The 22,113-nt window shown below is 39.6% G+C and overlaps 1 protein-coding gene across 3 annotated transcripts in view; it reads left to right on the top strand.

The window, feature by feature from the left end:
- The window catches only part of ABCG2 (ATP binding cassette subfamily G member 2 (Junior blood group)), a 141,569-nt gene that overhangs the window by 52,789 nt on the left and 66,667 nt on the right, over positions 1 to 22,113 (top strand). The window lies entirely within an intron of this gene.

Genomic DNA, 22,113 nt, shown 5'->3' on the forward strand with positions numbered 1-22,113 from the left:
TTTGTATAATTTCTTAAAATGTTTAAAAAAATTTTTTAATGTTTATTTATTTTTGAGAGAGGAAGAGAGAGACAAAGCACGAGTAGGAAGGGGCAGAGAGAGAGGGAGACACAAAATCTGAAGCAGGCTCCAGGCTCTGAGCTGACAGCACAGAGCCTGATGTGGGGCTCAAACCCATGAACCATAAGATCATGACCTGAGCCGAAGTCAGACAGTTAACCAACTGAGCCACCCAGGTGCCCCTTAAAATGTTTTAAATAAATAAGGAAATGCTTCTCTATATATTTATATACTACATGTTGAACTGGAATGTTCCTATGGTATCAGAGGATAATTCTTCTGATGTCCAATGTTTTTAGTTTAATGATATCTTATGGATTGGCAAGTTGCAGGTGACATTCTCCATGGCCTTTGACACCCACCAGAAGGGAGATTTACAATCCCAACAAAATTGAGGATGTACTTGCCAGTTATGATACTTTTTTTTTTAAGTTTATTTATTTATTTTTGAGAGAGAGTACAAGCCAGAGAAGAGCAGAGAGAGAGAGAGAGAGAGAGAGACAGAGAATCCCAAGCTGGCTCCACATGATCAGCAAAGAGCCCAATGTGGGGCTTGATCCCACTAACCACGAGATCATGACTTGAGCCAAAGTCACAGGCACAACTGACTGAGCCACCCAGGCACCCCACCAGTTATGATGCTTAAACTTCTGTTAGTGGGTTCACACACAGAATCCCATATGTAGTCAAAGAATAATTGCTGTCTTTCACAAACTCTAGTAGTGTTTGTTTCTGAGAGAACACTTGTTGCTCCTATAAAACTGCTACAGAAGTCAGCCTATTTGTCTCTTGGTAAAAGAGGCAACACCGCCTAGTACTTTTTGGCAGATTGACTCCATGGGATTTAAAATTCCCTTTTCCTGGAGGTGTTAAAGTGACAATGCTCTTTCAAAAAAAAATTCAGGTGACACTTATCTGGTAGGCTGACTAAGCAAGTAGGGAACAGGCCCTAGGGAAGAGAAACAGACCTCATTCATAAAGTGTTTAGTGGCCATGGGCAGTGGGTTATATGACCTGTACCATGGCCTACTAGTATGGTAGGTTGGAGAAGTCATATAAAGGTCAAAAGCCCAGTGAGACTACAGAGGCTTCTTCCTTGACTAGCAAATGAGGGAGCCCTGCCAGTTGTCCGGGAGAGCCAGCAGTGGAGATCACAAAGTTCTCTGTGGCTGACCCCATGTTGCAAGACCGTATTGCTGAAATGGGGGCCAAGAGGAAAGGCCCCCTTGCAGTGCAGTGTGGATTGATGTTCACCTAATGCGTTCAGTACCACCTCCCTACCCATACTTTTATCCTTTCAGGAACAAACAGGCCTGGATTCTAAATGTGCCCCTGCTTGGTTGCTGGTGTGGCCACAAGCTCTACTCCTCAGGTTGCACCCCAACCATCGTCCCCCCCCTCCCTGCCTATCTCCCACAGTGGGCCTCAGGGCAGGGGGCTGGCCTGGGCTTGGGAGCCTGAGGCTGCATGTTCAGACCCTGTCAGACCTCAGAGACTGGCAGGCTGGTGCACTCTGGCACAGCCCTGATGAGGCCAAACAGCCCTGGGGCCAATCCCTAATATCAGCTTTGCTGAGTGGGCCACAGGGCAGATCCTCCCTCCCCAGGTCTACAGGCCCCTTGAACACCATCAGGCTTCATCCCCTGCCCCACCTCCCTCTGGCCTTCTCACTAAGCACCGTTTTCCACACAGCCATTCAGACAGAGGAAAACCCAGAAACTTCAGAGCCACATGAGCTGCTGCCATTGCCGTACCTGCAAGCACTGGGACTCACCAAGAGGCCTGTGTAATGCCGGTGGCATGCATCACCACCAGATCAACTGAGACAGCTACCACCCAGGTTACTTTGGGAAAGTTGATATGAGGTATCACCACTTAAAGAGGAAGCAGAGCTTCTGCCTAACTGTCAACCTTGATAAATGGTGGACATTGTTGAGTGAGAAGACACATGTAAATGCTGCCAAAAACAAGACTGGAGCTGCTGCCATCATCGAGGTGATGCCATCAGGCTATTCTGGGGACAGGAAATCTCCCAAAACAGCCTGTCATCATGAAGGCCAAATTCTTCAGCAGAAGAGCTGAGGAGAAGACTAAGGGTATGTGTGGGGAAAGTATGTGGAGGGAGGTTCTTAATGCTAACAAAATGCTTAAAAACAAAAAGAAAGAAAGAAAAGAAAAAAGAATGAACAGGCCTAGGGCAGGAGTCCAGCCCCCCTTCTCTAGCTGGAACTGAAGGATTTATGCACTGATCAAAGTGTGTTGGGAACTTGATGACAGTGGGGCACAGGTTGCCATGATTCTTAGAGTCCCCCATTGGCACAGTCAAAATCTACTTTGGATGTGGAAACAAATCTCAAATATGGACTGACGCAGGTTTATGGCTGGGCTCTTTTGAGCCAATATACAGAAGATGTAACTGAGAATGCCAAATGCATTATAGGAAGTATATTTAAAAAACAAAAAAACAAAAACCAAAAAACTTCCTTGGGGTGCCTGGATGGCTCTGTTGGTTAAGTGTCTAACTCTTGATATCTGCTCAGGTCGTGATCTGATAACTCAGAGCCTGCTTGGGATTCTCTGTCTCTCTCTGTGTCTCTCTCTCTGCCCCTCCCCTGCTCTCTCTCTCTCTCAAAATAAGTAAATAAACTTAAAAAAAAATTCCTGAAGCTGATTTGCAGTCATTCCCCTTTTCCACCCCAAGCCCCAGAAAACTGCTAACTTACTTTCTGACTCTACAGCTTTGCCCTCTCTAGGCATTTTGCTAAATGGAATCCTATACTCTTTTTACCCTGGCTTCTTTCACTTATCATGTTTTTGAGGTTCATCCATCTTGTAGCATGAATCATTCATTTTTATTCCTGAACAGGGTTCTATTGTATGGATACAACAAATTTTGTTCATCTTCTAGCAAGTTGATAGACATTCAGGTTGTTTCCAGTTTGGGGCTATTATGAATAATGCTACTGTAAACATTTGTTTACAGGCTTTTGTGTGAATATGTGTTATTATTTCTTTCACATAGATTCCTAGGAGTGAATTTGTTGAGTTATATGGTAAATTTATGTTTCACTTTTTAAGAAACTGCCAAATGGGGGAGCCTGGGTGGCTCAGTCAGTTAAGCGTCTGATTACAGCTCAGGTCATGATCTCGTGGTCCATGAATTCAAGCCCCACATCGGGCTCTGGGCTGACAGCTCAGAGCCTGGAGCCTGATTTGGATTCTGTGTCTCCCTCTCTCTCTGCCCCTCCCCCATCACATTCTGTGTCTATCTCTCAAAAATAAATACACATTTAAAAATTAAAAGAAAAAAAAAGAAACTGCAACTTATTTTCCGAAGTAATTGTACCGTTTTACATTCCTACCAGCAATGTATGAGAATTCCAGTTTTTCCACATTTTCTTGCTAACATTTGTTATTGTCTGTCTTTGGTTATAGCCATTTTAGGGTAGGAAGTGGTATCTCACTGTGACTTTAATTTGTATTTTCATAATGACTAATGATGTTGAGCATATTTTCGTGTGCTTATTGACCATTCATATATCTTTGCTGAAATTTCTACTTAAATCTTTTGCCTATTTTTAAAACTATGTTAATTTTTTGATATTGAGTTGTGTTCTAAATTCTGGATACAAGTTGTTCTATAGTACACGTGTTTTAAAAAAAAGACATATGCAGTATTTACATTAAAAAAAAAGTTTATTTATTTATTTTGAGAGAGAGAGCAGTGAAGGAGCAAAGAGAGAGAGGGACAGAGAGAATCCCAAGTAGGCTGCATGCTGTTAGCACAGAGCCCAACAGTGGGCTGTATCTCACAAATGGTGAATTCATGACCTGAGCCAAAAACAATGGTCAGACACTTAGGTTCCCCATTTACATTTTTAGTTTCACTACAGAATGGAATGAAAATGTATGCATGTTATTTATTTATTTATTTGGGAAGAAAAAATCCATGCTATGGATACAAGTTATCAGAAATATGATTTGCAAATATTTTCTCTAAATGGCTAAAATATTTTAAAAACAACATTTACATAAATGGTTTGTGGAGTTCCTGAAGCCTCTCTGTGGTATCCTAGGATTGTCAGACCACAATTTGAAACCCACTGCTAGTGACCATTTCAGTGGCATTTTAATTTTTTTTTTTTCAACATTTATTTATTTTTGGGACACAGAGAGACAGAGCATGAATGGGGGAGGGGCAGAGAGAGAGGGAGACACAGAATCGGAAACAGGCTCCAGGCTCTGAGCCATCAGCCCAGAGCCCGACGCGGGGCTTGAACTCACAGACTGCGAGATCGTGACCTGGCTGAAGTCGGACGCTTAACCGACTGCGCCACCCAGGCGCCCCTTCAGTGGCATTTTAAACTCAGCAAGCTGAATAACTCATCTCCGGCAGAATCACTGACTGGTGGAGTTGAAAGGGATCTTACAATTAACCGAATGCCCTTCTAACTTTGTAAATAAACTCAATAGCTTAATTGCAATGCCTGTATGCAAGGTTTTATGGAACACTGGAGGCGGAGCTTAAATTGAAGATAAACAAAAACATCAGGAGTCACTGAGTTTAGCTAAGGCAGGAGTACAAAGAGAGAGAGTATTTCCTGTTAAGATTGGGGTTTTATTTGCTGGCTCATGATAAAGAAATTTAGACATTAAAGAGAAGTGAGGAAGAACTCTGTAGGAACCAGGCTTTAATAATAGAAGTCCACCTCATTGGCTGTTGTTTAAATAACAACAACAATAAAAAAACTCATGCTGTTAAGGAAATTGTATTGTGTTCAGTATAGAAGGGCCAACTTTGCACATTTACCTCAAACCACCCCATGCCTCCTTTGCACATATGATTTGTATACATTTCTTTTTGTACACTCCTTTAAACTTACCTCTTTTGTTCATTTAACAATGAATTTGTTGAGTACCTCTTATAAAGCTAGAAACTGGCCTTAAAATGTAGTTCACACTCTTTTAAGGCAAATATTTAACTAAGCAGTTATAAAGTCATGGACTAAGTACTAAAACAAGTTTTATAGGTATATTTATAAGTATAAAACAAACAAACCTTTAGCTAGATTGACTAAGGAAAAAGAGAGAAGACTCAAATTATTAACGTCAGTTGGGACATTGCTACTGATTTTATAGAAATAAAACATATTATAAAAGAAAACGAACAATTGTCCAACAACAAATCAGATAACTTAGATAAGAGAGACAAATTCCCAGAAACATATAATCAGCCAAACCAACTCATGAAGAAATAGAAGAGCTGAGGGGCTCCTGGCTGGCTTAGTTTGTGGAGTGTGTGACTCTTGATCTCTGGGTTGTGACTTCATGCCTCATGTTGGGTGTAGAGACTACTTAAAAATAAAATCTTAAAAAAAAAAAAAAAGAAAAGTTGAATAGATCTACAACCAGCAAGGAGATGGAATTGGTAGTAAAAACCTCCCAACAAGGAAAAACAATGGACCAATTAGCTTACAGATAGATTCTACCAAATCTTTTCAGAACTAACACAAATCCTTCTCAAACTCTTCTAAAAAATTGAAGAGAAGGGAACACTTCCTAAGTTACTCTGTGGAGTCAGCATTCCCTGGTACTAAAGCCACACACAGACACAATAGAAAGAACTATAGACTATTATCCTTTGTGAATATAGACACAAAAATTCTTAACTTAATAATAGCACATCAAATTCAAAACTTATTAAAAGGATTATAAACCGTGACCAGGTGGGATTTAACCATGGAATGTGAAGATGGTTCAACACATGAAAAACAATCAATGTACTATACCACATTATTAGAACAAACAAACAAACAAACAAAAAACTGTGTGATCATCTCATATAGCAAACATATTTGCAGAAAAGATATTTTACAAAATTAACATGCTTTTATGATAAAAAAAATCACTCAATAAACTGGGAATAGAAGGAAACTTCCTCAACATGATAGAGGCCATATATAAAAAATTCATAGCTAACATCATAGTCAGTGGTGAAATACTGAAAACTTTTCCCCTAAAATCAGGAACAAAACAAAGATGCCTGCTTTTCCCACATCTATTCAACATTTTAGCCAGAGCAATTAGGCAAGAAAAAGAAAAGCATCCAAATTGGAAAGGAAGTAAAATTATCTCTGTTCACAGATGGTATATGATCTTATACATAGGAAACCCAAAAGATTCCACACACACAAAAAATTGTTAGAGCTGATAGGCAAATTCAGCAAAGTTGCAGGCTACAAAATCAACATGCAGAAATCACTTGCTTTCCTGTACTGCGGCAATAAACAATCTGAAAAGAAAATTAAGAAAACAATTTCATTTACAATAGTATACAAAACAATAAAATACTTAGGAATAAAATTAACTAAGAAGGTGAAAGACTTATACACTGAAAACTGCAAAAGATTGCTGAAAGAAATTGAAGAAAACATAAACAAATGGAAAGATACCCTGTGCCCATGGATTGGAATATTTAATATTGTTAAGATGACAGTGCTACCTAAAATTATTTACAGATTGAGTGTAATCATTATCAAAATCCCAATGGCATTTTTTTCAGAAGTAGAAAAAACCCATCCTGAAATGCATCTGAATCTTAAGGGACCCTGGATAGCCAAAGTAATCTTGAAAATGAAGAGCAAGTTTAGAAGTCTCACACTTTGTGATTCCAAAACACACTACAAAGCTCCTATAATCATGAGTGTAAGGACAGACATATAGACCAATGGAATAGAATAAAGAGTCCCAAAATAAACCCATGCATATATGGTCAACTGATTTTCAACAGGGGTGCAAAGACAATTTAATAGGAAAAGGATAATCTTTTCAAGAAATGGTGTTGGGAAAATTGCATATCCACATGCAAAAGAATGAAGTTGGATCTTTTCCTTATACCATAAACAGAAAACACTCAAAATGGATCAAAGACCTAATGTTGAGAGCTAAAAGTGTAAAACCTTAGAAGAAAACATAGGTGAAAATCATTATGACATTGGATTTGGCAATGATTTCTTGGATGTGACACTGTTGCTTATTTTACAGGATGTTTTCCATCCTTGGCTTATGATCATTGTGTGACAATGGCAACTCTCAGATGTCACGACCACAAAAAGACTACTGGACATTTCCAAACATACTCTGTGTGTTCGGGGTTGGGGGGCACATTATGAAAATATTTATGAAATACGTATGAAAATACTTATGAATAAAATTATTTGCTATCTGAAATTTGTTTCAAAATAATTTGTGGAAAAGGGGGAGAAAAGGAGAATATGAATGAAATGAAGATTGGCCACTAGTTGCCGATATCTACATTGAGGCTCAGCATATCTTTTTCTAACTTGTGACATGTTGTAATTTTCCATTTTCCATGAAAAAATGAAAAAGATGATGGAGATATTTGAGGACTTGTATTTTCAGCACTACTTCAGCATTTGAGACCCTGAAACTACCCAGCTACATAATATCTAAAAATATTTGATTAAAGATTAAAACCCACTTTTAAATTATTAGGTGAGTTCACTAAGATCAGTAATGGAACAAAGGCCAAGCAAGTAAGCTAACTCATTGGGTATCTGAGATCTACAGTGGTTGTTTTGATCTGAGCTGCATCGCACAGAAAGGATGGGGTCAAAGCCTTGAGTTCACATAAAATGGAAATGTAACACCTAGACCCAGGAGAGGTATACCCTCAGATAGGGCAAACTAGAAAGGAAACCCACTCTGCCAACCACAAGACAACATTGCTATCTTGGCATACACTATGAGCGGATATTTTATTTTATTTTTTAAAAAAATTTTTTTTCAACGTTTTATTTATTTTTGAGACAGAGAGAGACAGAGCATGAACGGGGGAGGGGCAGAGAGAGAGGGAGACACAGAATCGGAAACAGGCTCCAGGCTCTGAGCCATCAGCCCAGAGCCTGACGCGGGGCTCGAACTCACGGACCACGAGATCGTGACCTGGCTGAAGTCGGACGCTTAACCGACTGCGCCACCCAGGTGCCCCTGAACGGGTATTTTAAAAAGAAGGAAAAAAAACCCTCCCCTGAGAATTTGTAGCCACTGGCCCAATCTTATGTAGTTTGGGACCTGAATGTACATTCTTTGCATGATCCAAAAACACAAGCCTATAATTCAAAGGCTATGAGGATGGGTAAAATCCCCAGGTGTCTGAGAGAAGGAAATTCAGACTTTTCCAGGGCCCGAAGAATTCTTTCATATAGGTTGTCCAAAAAACTTAAAAAATTACAAAACAAACATCAAGCAAGCCATGGAGAATAGAACCAGAACCATAAAGACTTAAGATATTATGATTATCAGAATTGAAATGAAAAATAATTCTCTTTGAAGTATTTTAAAATGTAAAAAAAAAAAAAAGATACTGAAAACATGAACAAGAATAGGAGACTATCAAATAATTAGGCCAGTTTGAAGAACAACATACTACTTTTAGAAATGAAAAGTGTCCCTAATCATTGAAATTAAGAATTTGGATAGAAGATAAATACAACTGTATAGAGAATTAGACATCTGGAAGACATATCTGAAGAAATTATGCAAGATCCAACACAAAGAGATAAAGATGTGGAAAATATGTAAGGGCTAAGAGACATGTAAGAAGGCCCATAAGAGTGTACTAGAAATGGAGCAGCCCATAGGCTACATCCCTAGCCAGAGCTTAGTAGTGCCTTTTTTTCAGGATTAACATGATTTAATTCATTATCAGTCTTATACACTGCTGAGGGTGGGAAGGCCAGGATGGTGGCTTGGGTCGCTCACACTTTCACTGTGGAGGAATCTAATTTGGGAAGTCTTGTTACTGAGCAGGGAGCCATGGAGGTGCCTGAGTTTATCCAGCAGTGTTGAAGGCCTTCCCAAAGGCAGCCGGTGAGACCAGGTACTTCATAGCTAAAGGTCCACCCCAGTGGCTCTCAGTGCCCACTGCCCTCTTTACAGAGAGGAGGCACATAGACCTCTAGAGGCACTAGGGATGCAAGATGGCAGCTTGGGGAGGTTCCCCTGCAAATGTGCTAGGTCTCTGCCTCAATATCCCCAACCACACAATACAGCCACGCATCCCTAGGCAGAGTTGAACAGCATTGTCTCTCACCACCTCTACCCTTTTATAAGTGGGCAGCAGCATCCCTGCCTGAGGCTTCAAAAAGTGAGCCTGACTCCAGTCCCCTGCTTTGTGTGGTTTGAGTTCCTTTTATTTAGCCAAACTCCTTACCACCATTACCTGCTTCCAGCCCCAAGTCCCTCAACCTGCAGGCTTTAGTAAAATTCTTATCATTTGGGGTTTCTTTCATGGAGTTTCCTATCTTGGATTCACCACTGCCTAGACTTTCCTATTTTTCTTCTTTTACTTTGGTATGTGTGGCGGAGGGGGATTTTGAAGGGTGAGCAAATTCATTCTGCCTTCTTTCTCCAAAAAAAATTTTTTTTTTCTGAACAGTTTTTACAGGAAATAGTGGTGTCGTTGTTTCTTATATCAGCACTAAGGTAAAGAGACATAATGCGAGCATAAATTGTCTTCTAGCTGTATCACCTTGGGCAAATTCCTTACTCTCACTATGCTTCAGTTTTATCATCTACAAGATAGAGATATTAATAGAATCCACCTAAGGGCATTGTTGTAAAGATTGACAAAGTTTTTTTAAAAACCTCACAAAACTTAAAGGCACTTAGAATACTGCCTGGCAAGTAGCAAGTTCTCAATAAGTATTAATCAGTAAGTTATTATTGGCATTGAGTAAACATCGAGGTTACCTTATGTTTTCCAAATGCACGTTGTTTTATTTTTATTTTTTATTAAAAAATTTTTAATGTTTACTTAGTTTTGAGAGAGAGAGACAGAGAGAGACAGAGAGGGAGTGGGTGAGGGGCAGAGAGAGAGTGAGACACAGAATCCAAAGCAGGCTCCAAGCTCTGAGCTGTCAGCATAGAGCCCGACATGGGGCTTGAACCCATGAACTGTGAGATCATGACTTGAGCCAAAGTCAGACATTTAACCAACTGAGCCACCCAGGCATCCCCACATTATTTTATTTTATCTTTATTCAACCCTGTAGCATGGATATTATCACCTCTAATTTGTGGAAAGAAATTGAGGCACCCAAGTATCAAATAGCAAAAACTCTAAAGAGGAGATAAAACATGGGTACATCTAGATTGACTTATGGCTTTGTCACACATAGAATATTGAATGTACGTTTCTTGGGTCTAATATGGGTTCTGGGTGAAGTTATAAGTGTTTGGCTTTATTGGCATCATCCATTATAATATTAAACATGACAGTCAGATGTGAAAAAACTCTAACACATTGTATAATGAACCATGTGTCATTTAATGCCCATTAGACTTTAACTTCATTCGTTCCCAAGAATGAACTCTTATCTCTGCAGACAATGAAGTGTTTATAGTAGTCAGTAATGTATCATATGAAAGAGATCAGTCATTGATGAAACCCTCTTCCATTTTAACAACATGGCAAAGTCAGGTAAGGGTGGATAGGCCCCTGAATTGCATAAGATAAACCCACTTTTGTTATTCAGTCAATCAAGTTTTATCAATTATCTGTTGTGTTCAAGGCCAGAGAGAGGCAATATTTAGAACACACACTGAGGACAGATACATTACTTTCTCATCATTTCCATTAACAACACCATGAGGTTTTCAGCTTCTCAGGTGTGAGATCTTGAAGTCAGTTCCAGCTCTTTTGTCTTTTACCTTCAATGTTCCACCAGTTACCAGGTGCTATAAACTCCTCCTTTGCAATGTTTCTTTCACGCCCCTTTCCTCAAAAATTTTTCCACCATTGCTCTAGTTCAGTCTTTTTTTTTTTTTTTTCATTTTCAGACTGATCTCTGCCTTCTCACACCCCATCATCCATTCTGTATGTGAACAGATTAATCTTTTGAAAACACTACTTTGACAATGTCATCCATCTACACTAAAATTTCATTAGTTTCTCACTCTCAAGATAAGTTTAAACTCCTTAGTTTGGCTCTCAAGGCTTCCACAGTTTGGTTCCAGAAGATTCTGTCACATTTCTGTTAGTATGTTAGCAAGAATACAGCCTTCGAGATGCTTCTTGGGGGATAGGTTCCATGAATAAATGCTGTTCAGTAATGATGAAGCCTACTTAATTCACTTGTTTTAACCTGGCATTTCCCCATCCTTCTTTTCCTCATAACACATATCCATAAAGTCTTTTGTTTAAACTTTTTCTTATTTAAAAATAAATACCCAACATGAGGCTTGAACTTATAACCCCGAGGTCAAGAATCACACGTTCCTTGGGGCACCTGGGTGGCTCAGTCGGTTGAGTGTCTGACTTTGGCTTAGGTCATGATCTCATGTTTCATGAGTTCTAGCCCCCCATCAGGCTCTGTGCTGACAACTTGGAGCCTGGAGCCTGCTTCGGATTTTGTGTCTCCCACTCTCTCTGCCCCTCCCCACTCACACTCTCTCTCTCTCTCTCAAAAATAAATAAACATTAAGAAATATGTATATATATACATATATATATGTATACATATGTGTATATATATATGTGTGTGTATATATATATATATATATATATATATATATATATATATAATCACATGGTCCTCTGACTGAGCCAGCCAGGCGCCCCCTGTTTAAGTAAACTTCTTAATTGACGTGTAACATAGATCCAGAATAAGTACAGACCATCTAAGTAAACAGCTTAATGTATAGTTATAAAGTGAACACACTTGTATATCTGCCACCCAGATCAAACACACACACATATATATGTATATGCATTTGTTCATTATCAACACTGCCAAGTCTCCATGCTCCACCCTAGTCATTGTCCCTTCCAAAGGTACTGTTTTGACTTTTATCATTATACATGAGTTTTATGTGGTTTTTGTTTGTTTCTATGGAGATATAATGGACATATAACAAACATATATTTGATCGGGGTTGCAGAAACACAGGTGTTTTCACTTTGTAAATATACATAAAGCTGTTTACTGAGATTTTTCTGTACTTATTTTGGATGTATGTTATATTTCAGTTAAAAAGATTACTTAAAAGACTTTATGGATATGTGGAATTTAGTTTGTTGAACTCTCAACATTTAACCTTTTAGCCTATTTTGCAGGACAAATGTTATTATCCCACTTTCTGACTCTGGAGGTCAATTATCAGTACCTAATCATATTTTTTTTCCTTGCTGTGCTCATTTTTTAGGGCTTGGCTACCTCTGTGAACTTTATAACCAAATGAATTATTTCTTTTCTTTCTTTCTTTTTTTTTTTAAAGTTCATTTATTTTGAGAGAGAGGGAGAGAAAGAGAAAGCGTGTGAGAGAGAGTGGGGGTGGGAGGGGGAGAATGAGGGAGGGGCAGAGAGAGAGAGGGAAAGAGAGAATCCCAAGCAGGCTTCATGCTGTCAGCATAGAGCCTGAAGTGGGGCTTGAAACCACTAACCATGAGATCATGACCTGAGCCAAAAGCAAGAGTTGGTGGCTTAACCGACTGAGCCACCCAGGCGCCCCCAAATGAATTATTTCTTACTGGGTCTCTAGTCTGCTGTATGAAACAAATTACATGAACCAAGGTAGTATGGCTCCACATCTGGGCTCTTAACACCCCCTGGCCCCCACCGCTACTCACACATAGACACACAGACACACAGACACACACACACACACACACACACACACACACACACACACACTGTCTTTTTCTGTATTAATGCCACCTTCTGTCTTCTCTATGATTTTAAGACTTTGACCACTGGTTTTTGGCATTTCCCTTCTCTCCAAGATGGTCACTACCTTGGCAAAGTCTGTTTATTTAGATGATCAACCCACCACCCTGGCTTTTGTGCTCTTTGATCTCAACTTCCCCAAGGGTAGGCACAATTTTAAAGATCCTCTTTTCCCCAAACCCCAAGATTCCAGTTCATTCACTGGTTATTTACCCAGATGTGAATCTAGGTACGGCTCTGAGGAATTTTGCAGTTATTTATTTATTTATTTATTTATTTATTTATTTATTTATTTAGAATTTTGCAGTTATAATTACAGTCCCAAATCAGTTGACCGTTAAATGGTGAGATTATCAAGATGGGCCTGATTTCATTACACCAGCCCTTTAAAAGGCAGAAGGGGAAGTCTGAGAGATTCAGTGTTTGAGAAGGACCTGCTTTGAAGATGCAGGGAATCACATAAGGAGGAATGTGGGCAGCCTGGAGGCGCTGGTTGACAGTCAGCAAGGAAACAGGGACTTCAGTCCTGCAAAAAATTGGTTTCTGCCAACAACGTGAACTTAAAAGCAGGTTATTCAGATAAGAGCCTTCCTTCAGGTAAGAGCCCAGCTGGCTGACACTTTGATTTGGCCCCATGATATACAGAGCAGAGCCGAGCCTAGCTGCCCTAGATTCCTGACCTCCAGAACTATAATAAATGAGTGTTGTTTTAAGATGTTAAACTGATAGAAAACCTCCCTTCCACCTCCATAATCCTATTGTCATGTCCAAACCATGCAACCTTGTCAAAACCTGGAATTCTAGTCTTAAATGCCAATTTCCTGTGCAGTGATCTCATCCTCCTGTTTCCACTCCTCAGCCTCCAAGTGATGCCTCCATGGGTTCCCTTTCTACCTGTCTTTTCCTGGCTTCCTCTTTCTTTCTTTCTTTCTTTCTTTCTTTCTTTCTTTCTTTCTTTCTTTCTTTCTTTCTTCTTTCTTTCTTTCTTTCTTTCTTTCTTTCTTTCTTTCTTTCAATTTTTTTAAATTTATTTTTGAGAGAGAGAGAGAGAGAGAAAGACAAACAGAGTGCCAGCAGAGAGAGACGGAGATACAGAATTCGAAGCAGGCTCCAGGCTTTGAGCTGTCAGCACAGAGCTTGACCCAGGGCTCAGACTCACAGACTGCAAGTTCGTGGCCTGAGCCAAATTCGGGCGCTTAACCTACTGAGCCATCCAGGCATCCCCCTGGTTTCACTTTCTTCTGATGAATCACGTCACCCACTCAACTCCTTGCTCCATTTTCTATTGCTTTATCCACCTAGCAAAACCACATTCTAGAATTTATTCAACCTTCTAACTTCTCTATCTTTATTAATGGGAATTCATAAGCGAGAATTCTTTGTGAATGGGAAAGCCATGCCCACTTGTGGCTTTGATGCTGCTATATTTGTAGAATCCACTCTTAGGGGTCCTTAGTGTTGCTGTGCAGACTCTCTCTAGGTCCCTTCTCACTACTGGGAGGACAAATGTTCCCTCTACCGATTTAGGTCCAGTGGGGTGGGGAAGGAGCTGAAAGTTAACCGACAACAGATTAAAGGAGAAAAGATAGGGTTTATGGGGTTTATATACCAACTTAATAGGGGCACATGGTGGGGGGGGGGCAGAAGAAAGGGCTTCCATGGGAGAACAAAGGACTTTTAGGAAAGACAAATGGGTTTTTAGGGAAACAAATGAAAGTATGACCATTTGTGATAATGTTTGTTCATGCAATTTCTTATCCATGTGGGAGTGCTTGGTCCTTTTCCTGGCAGTGAAGTTCCCTTGAGAGGGGCTTTATGGCTGTTTTACTTTCTGAAGATTTTGTCTTTGGTCAGATAAGGGAAGCTGCGAGAAGGCTTCTTTCAGCATCCACTGACTGCATCTCAAATATCTTCAGTTTAAAATCATCTTTAGACCAACTCCATGGGGCTGGGTGGGTCCCTACATTAGTATCCAATTTGTTTCCTTAGGCCCTTGTGGTAGGCAGAATAGTGGCCTCCCAAAGATGTCATGTCCTTTTTTTTGGGGGGGGGACAGAGAGAGACAGAGCATGAACGGGGGAGGGGCAGAGGGAGAAGAAGACACAGAATTGGAAACAGGCTCCAGGCTCCGAGCCATCAGCCCAGAGCCTGACGCGGGGCTGGAACTCACGGACCGCGAGATCGTGACCTGGCTGAAGTCGGACGCTTAACCGACTGCGCCACCCAGGCGCCCCAAAGATGTCATGTCCTAATACCCAGAATGTGGGTGTGTTAGGTTACCTGCCAAAGGAGAATTAGGGTTGCCTATGAAATTAAGGTTGCTAATCAGATGACTTTAAAATAGAAAGATTATTATGGCTTATCCCATGTGTCTAATGCAATCACAAGGGTCCTTCAAAGTGGAAGCGGGAGGCAGAAGATAAAAGAGAAAGAGATATGGTAACAGAAGCAGGGGCAGAGTGATGCTCTGTTGTTGGCTTGGAAGCTACAGGAATGGGACCATAGGCCAAGGAATGCAGGTGGCCTTTGGAAGCTGGAAAAGTTCCAGAAAGGAGTGCAGACCTGCTGACATCTTTGATTTTAGCCCAGTCAGGCCCATTTGGACTTCTGACCTATGGAAATGTAGGATAATAAATTTTTGTTGTCTTAAGCCATTAAGTCTGTGGTATTTTGTTATGGCAGCCATAGGAAACGAATATAGCTCTATTCCAGGGCTTATCATTTTCTCAAATCCCTGGTCTCCTCACACTGTACCTTCAGCAGATCCTCCAGCTTAGGAGAGAAAGTACATTTCTTTCCATTTTCTTTCTTTTCCCTAATGAAAATATTTATCTGCATGAATCTGCATGACTCATCCTGACTCCCTTTCCTTCCACCACAATTAAAAAAAAAGTTTCCTTTTCTTTTTTTAATGTATTTTTATTTTTATTTATTTTTATTTTTTAATGAAATTTATTGTCAAATTGGTTTCCATACAACACCCAGTGCTCATCCCAAAAAATGCCCTCTTCAATACTCATCACCCACCCTCCCCTCCCTCCCACCCCCCATCAACCCTCACTTGGTTCTCAGTTTTTAAGAGTCTCTTAGGCTTTGGCTCTCTCCCACTCTAACCTCTTTTTTCCTTTTCTTTTGTAATGTGAATTCCTCTAGATTTCATTTCCATTCCCTTCTTAAGGGACCTGATTATACCAGTTAACCACCTTTTCTTCTTTATGACTTGTAATCTTGGCATGCACACACATTCCAGCCTGTCCAATCAAGTAAGAAATATTCTTTGAACCCAAGATGGCCTTAAGGGACACTCCTTTCTCTCACCTTCTTGTTATAGTGAAAACTTTGGGAGGAGTTATCTGTACTCTGTTTCCATTCCTTCACTTACTCATGGGTGTTCAAGTCATTACAGACTGACCTTCCTATCACGGACCTCACGGGGGAGCATGGTGTACATAGCTGCTTGCACTGTTTTTTATTTGCTTTATCTTGGAAGTAGTGAAAATAAATATACCTTGGACACATTACAGATGTTATATACATAACCCAAATGCCCCATGTCCATAAAATAAGTCCTGTATGAAACCTGGACTCGATAGGGGAAAATTGACTCTGAGAAGCTCACTCCTTGGAGTGAGCATTAAGGAATTAACTGAGCCCTCACTAGCTCCTTGCACTTGGTGGCCAGGCTGGAAATTAGACTGAGAGCTCAGGACAGCTGGGAAAGGCGAAGAAGGCATTAAAAATCCTGTGAGAAGGATGAGCAGAGCTTCTCATAGTAGACGTCTATATGGGAGCTTTGATAGTAGGGTGACTGATTCATGGAATTACAGGCCCAGAAAGTTTGATCCTTTAATGAGAATACTGTTGTTGATTTTGCTTTGGTTTGCCATTCTGTATAATAAGCCATACCCTTAATCAACATTAAACAAATTTATATCCTTTGCCTGTGTCTGTTGCTGACATTCCATTAAGCACTGATACCCTTGTGAAAACCATACAGGCAAGTCCCTCACTGGTGTGACTATTGAAAAGGAGTATTACCACCTGCCCGCCACAAAAAAAGAAAAACTTCCAGTTATTTTTGGAGTTTTCAAAAAGCAAGGGGCACTCAGGAGTGGGTCAGTCTGTTAAGCACCTGACTTTGGCTCAGGTCATGATCTCGTGGTTCGTGAGTTTGAACCCCACACCAGGCTCCGTGCTGACAGCTCAGAGCCTGGAGCCTGCTTCAGCTTCTACATCTCCCTCTCTGCCTCTCCCTCGCTGACACTCTGTCTCTGTCTCTCTCTCAAAAAATAAATGTTAAAAAAAAAAAAAAGTGAGGCTCAAGTGATTTCATGAATGAGTTTGTTTGCTCCCTTCACCTGAGGTCACCTTCCTTATCTATCTGTTCGTGTCCATGCATACTGCCTACAAAAACATAAGGTGACACCCCACCCCTGCCAGTGCCCACTTAGATCTTCAATGTGTGTTTAATGGGTGTGGACTCCAGATGGCCCCAAAGCTTTCAATTAGGATTGTAAAGAAATCTTAATTTTGATAATTCTGTGGTTTGATTATAAGGCTCATAAAATATGGCAGTGACTTCAACTAGCTTGGAGAGAGTTCAGGAGATCAATGTTCATCAGAGATCCAGTGTCCTTCTGTTTACTTGCTCTTCAGCCTAAGAAATCAATAGAGAGAAATGGGCAAAGGTCTTACATAGAATATTCATGAATAAACCACAAATGATCATTAAACATTAAAAAAATTTACTCTCACTAAGTCAAAGAAATGTACATTAAAACACTGACATTTGTCATGTATCAAATTTTAAAAGATTGAAATTATTATTCCATCCAGTATTTGTGAGAGCTTAGAGGAACAAACAACCTTTTAAATTTTGGGAGACTGTGAATTTGGCACAAATAATTTTGTGGGAAATCTGGCTATATACATTAGAAAAATTTTTTTGCATTAAAAATTTTAAAACAAGCAACACCTTTTGCCTGAGCAAGGCGCCTTTTGGAATTTATCTGGATGTGTGCGATGAAATAGCTACAAGAATGTTTTGTGACTAATAGGAAGATTAGTTAATTATGGTATATAACAAACAAATGAATACCATGCAGCTATTAATTATAAAGTTGTAGAAAGATATTGAATGACAGGGAACCATGTTTGCAGTTTACAATGTAGCAGGTTACAAAATAATAATAGTTACCATCTATTGAGTGCTAACCAATAATAATTCTGTTCAGGGCTTTACACACATTATCTCATTTACTCTTTCTAACTACCCTAAGAGATGTTTCCATTGATTACCAACAACCACCTGAAGATCAAGTAATTAGTACAAGCAGAAATCTCCAGGGTTTGGGTGAACCAGGATACAGATGCAGGCTATCTGACTTCTGGGATGATGACTTTCATCTCTGTACCTATTGTATGTAAGCTCATTTTGTTTTTTAAGAAAATATGTATGCATAGAAAAAGACTAAAAGCAGATGGTATGGGCTTGCTGGGTTAAAGTAATTTTTTTTTTTTTATGTTTCTTTTTGAGAGAGTGAGTGTGCCAGTGGAGAGGCAGAGAGAGGGGGACAGAAGATCTGAAGTGGGCTCTGTGCTGAGCCACCCAGGCGCCCCTCCAAGTCATTTTTTTTCATCTTGTTTGATATTACAACAAGAGAGAAAAATAAGTTTAGTTATATGGTAAAAAGAAAAAGTGCCAGAATGAGAATGCATTCAGTGGGAATTCCAATATCAGGCTCTCTAAATACTGGGCAGTTACTCTTCTCTGGTAATATAAAAAAGGAAGGTTATGAGGTGGAGGGCAGAGAGCAGCAGTCTTAGAAGCTATGAGTTCCCCATTTACCCTAACTTTTGACCCTGTGCAAACTAGTCTCCTTTTCACCAGGTGACTCACCTGTAAATGAGGAAGGTCATCTTTAGGTTCCTCCCTCCCTATATTTTGTGACCTAAACTACCCAAACAGCAAAACAGAAGACAGGGCATTTGAAAATGATTAGTGCAGGGGCACCTGGGTGGTTCAGTTGGTTAAGCCAATGACTCTTCGTTTTATGCTCAGGTCATGATCAGGATTCATGGGTTTGAGCTGGATTGTTCAGCCGGGTTTGAACCCCACATTGGGCTGTCTGCTCTCAGCACAGAGACCTCTTCAGATCCGCTGTTTCCCTCTCTTTCTACCCCTCCCCTGCTCGTGCTTGCATACACATGTGCATGTTTTCTCTCAAAAATAAATATTAAAAAAAATGACTAGCCCAAAAATAAAATGCTAACTTATAAGCTAAAATGACTCATTTCTTAACAATGCAATACATTTATTAAATGTTGGCTTTATAGTCTGAATTTATCAAATTGATGGCAATGATCAGCTTTAGAGAAATCAGCAAATTGCTATGCTTCTCTCCCTCCACAATTTCCACCTAGAAAAGGAAGAGGCACAAATCACTTCTGGAGGATAGTATAGAAAAGGTAAGCTTCCTGCTCTTACTTCCTTCTGAGTGCAAAAGAGATAGCCCTTAAAGCTTGGTTTTTAGGTGGATCTTTAGAGTGTATTAGAGTGAGATTAGGAATTAATGTAACGTTAACTAGCACATACACTGACATATCAATACGAAAAAATCAAACTATTCTAAAAATTAGACTAAAAACAGGCAGAAAGTTTTAATTCTTTTAGTGTTTTGTTTTTTTTTAGCTCTATTTTGGGTGAGGTTATGACTCTAAGTATTGTCATTGTCTTTATACATACGTTTTAGTGACTAAAACACTGACATTTCATTGATTTATTTTACTTTTAAACAAAATTATTTTTCCCAATATAAAGGTTGCATATCTGCATGAAACAAATATAGAAAAATTACACTAAAATAGAAGGAAAAAAAGAACAGTAATGTCATAACCCAGAAAAATAACACTTTCTTGTATTGCTAACTATTTTCTAGGTATAAGTTTTTGGTTTGTTTTCATTTTACGTAATTGCAGAATGCTATATTCAACTTATTCTTTTTTTATGTGCTTTTTAAATCAGATTCATGTGTATTTTTTCCATTTTTATAATTCCCCTCTTGGAATTGCCTTCAGAGTTTGCTGGCAACTTTTAAAATCTTTACTGATACCAGTAAAGCTTTATTCTTCAGAGGGCGTTTTTAAATTTTGCAGTTATCAAGAGCCAGCTTTGAAAAATTTTACTCAGCCTTGGCTTAAAGTGACAAATATATTTGTATATGGGTCTTTAAACATCTTTAAACGGTCTCAAAATTAATCCAAAAAAACAATTTCACCCAAATGTTTGAGCACATCATGGATATATACTTTAAAATCCTTTAAAAGTATACAGTATGGTATTTTTAATATTCTAAAAAATTATGTATAATCAATTCTTCCCTCCCTCTCTTTCTCTCTTTCCTTCTGAAAGAAAGAGAGCAAGCTGGGGAGGAGCAGCGGGAGAGGGAGAGAGAATCTTAAACAGCTCCACCCACAGAGCTCCACCACTGAGAGATCATGACCTGAACTGATATTAAGAGTCCGGGCTCCAACACTGTGTTAAACAACAGCAGTGAGAGTGGACATCCCTGTCGTGTTCCTGATCTCAGGCGGAGAGCTCTCAGTTTTTCCCCACTGAGGAGGATATTAGCTGTGGGCTTTTCATAAATGGCTTTTATGATATTTAAGTATGTTCCTTCTATCCCGACTTTCTCGAGGGTTTTTATTAAGAAAGGATGCTGAATTTTGTCAAATGCTTTTTCTGCATCGATTGCCAGGACCATATGGTTCTTATCTTTTCTTTTATTAATGTGATGTATCACATTGATTGATTTGCGAATATTGAACCAGCCCTGCAGCCCAGGAATGAATCCCACTTGATCATGGTGAATAATTCTTTTTATGTGCTGTTGAATTCGATTTGCTAGTATCTTGTTGAGAATTTTTGCATCCATATTCATCAGGGATATTGGCCTGTAGTTCTCTTTTTGCTGGGTCTCTCTCTGGTTTGGGAATCAAAGTAATACTGGCTTCATAGAATGAGTCTGGAAGTTTTCTTTCCCTTTCTATTTTTTGGAACAGCTTGAGAATAGGTATTATCTCTGCTTTAAATGTCTGGTAGAATTCCCCAGGGAAGCCATCTGGTCCTGGACTCATTTGTTGGGAGATTTTTGATAACTGATTCAATTTCTTCACTGGTTATGGGTCTGTTCAAATTTTCTATTTCTTCCTGTTTGAGTTTTGGAAGTGTGTGGGTGCTTAGGAATTCGTCCATTTCTTCCAGGTTGTCCAGAGCCTAAATGTTCATCAATTGATGAATGGATAAAGAAGTTGTGGTTTATATATACAATGGAATACTACTTGGCAATGAGAAAGAATGAAATCTGGCCATTTGTAGTAACGTGGATGGAACTGGAGAGTGTTATGCTAAGTGAAATAAGTCCTACAGAGAAAGACAGATACCATGTTTTCACTCCTATATGGATCCTGAGAAACTTAACAGAAGACCATGGGGGAGGGAAAGGGGGGGAAAAAAAAGAGAGGGAGGGAGGCAAACCATAAGAGACTCTTAAAAACTGAGAATAAACAGAGTTGATGGAGGATGGGAGGGAGGGCAAAGTGGGTGATGGGCATTGAGGAGGGCACCTGTTGGGATGAGCACTAGGTGTTGTATGGAAAACAATCTGACAATAAATTTCATATTTAAAAAAAAAAAAAAAAAGAAGAGTCCTGGCTCAACTGGCTGAGCCACCCAGGCGCCCCAAATCGATTTCTTATATAGGCTTCCTGGCTAAAACTTGTCTTTTTAAAAATAGAATCCACACCCAACACAGGGCCTGAACTCACAACCTTAAGATCAAGGGTCGCACACTCCACCAACAGAGCCAGCCAGGTGCCCCATAGCTAAAGATTTCTAGCAACGGGTGAAGAATTAGCAGTAATTCCTAGTGTTGCTTTCAATAACGATTTTTGTTTGTAAATACAAACCAGAAAACAGATGAAAGTACTCATTTCCAAGGGTAGATGCAGTAGGCAAATTTTGGGATAGTCTTATACACTCATAAAGCCTGATAACCAAACTTTTTCTCGAATATGCACACTTTCCGGCTTTTCCACACGAACACTGCTGCAGAGAAGTATTTATTACAGGAGTGTGAAGAATACAATTGAACTGTTCATAGTAATATTTTTATTCAAAAATTTGCTCCTCTCCCCCTTAGATTCAGTTCCTGAACTTACTGTCCTGGGGCGCAGGCACCTAATTTCTCATAAACTCTTTCAATAGCGACCTACTTGCTCTCTGGGTGAGCAACGGGTGTGAGAG

The sequence above is a fragment of the Acinonyx jubatus genome, chromosome B1 (assembly GCF_027475565.1).
Source record: "Acinonyx jubatus isolate Ajub_Pintada_27869175 chromosome B1, VMU_Ajub_asm_v1.0, whole genome shotgun sequence".
Taxonomy (NCBI): Eukaryota; Metazoa; Chordata; class Mammalia; order Carnivora; family Felidae; genus Acinonyx; species Acinonyx jubatus.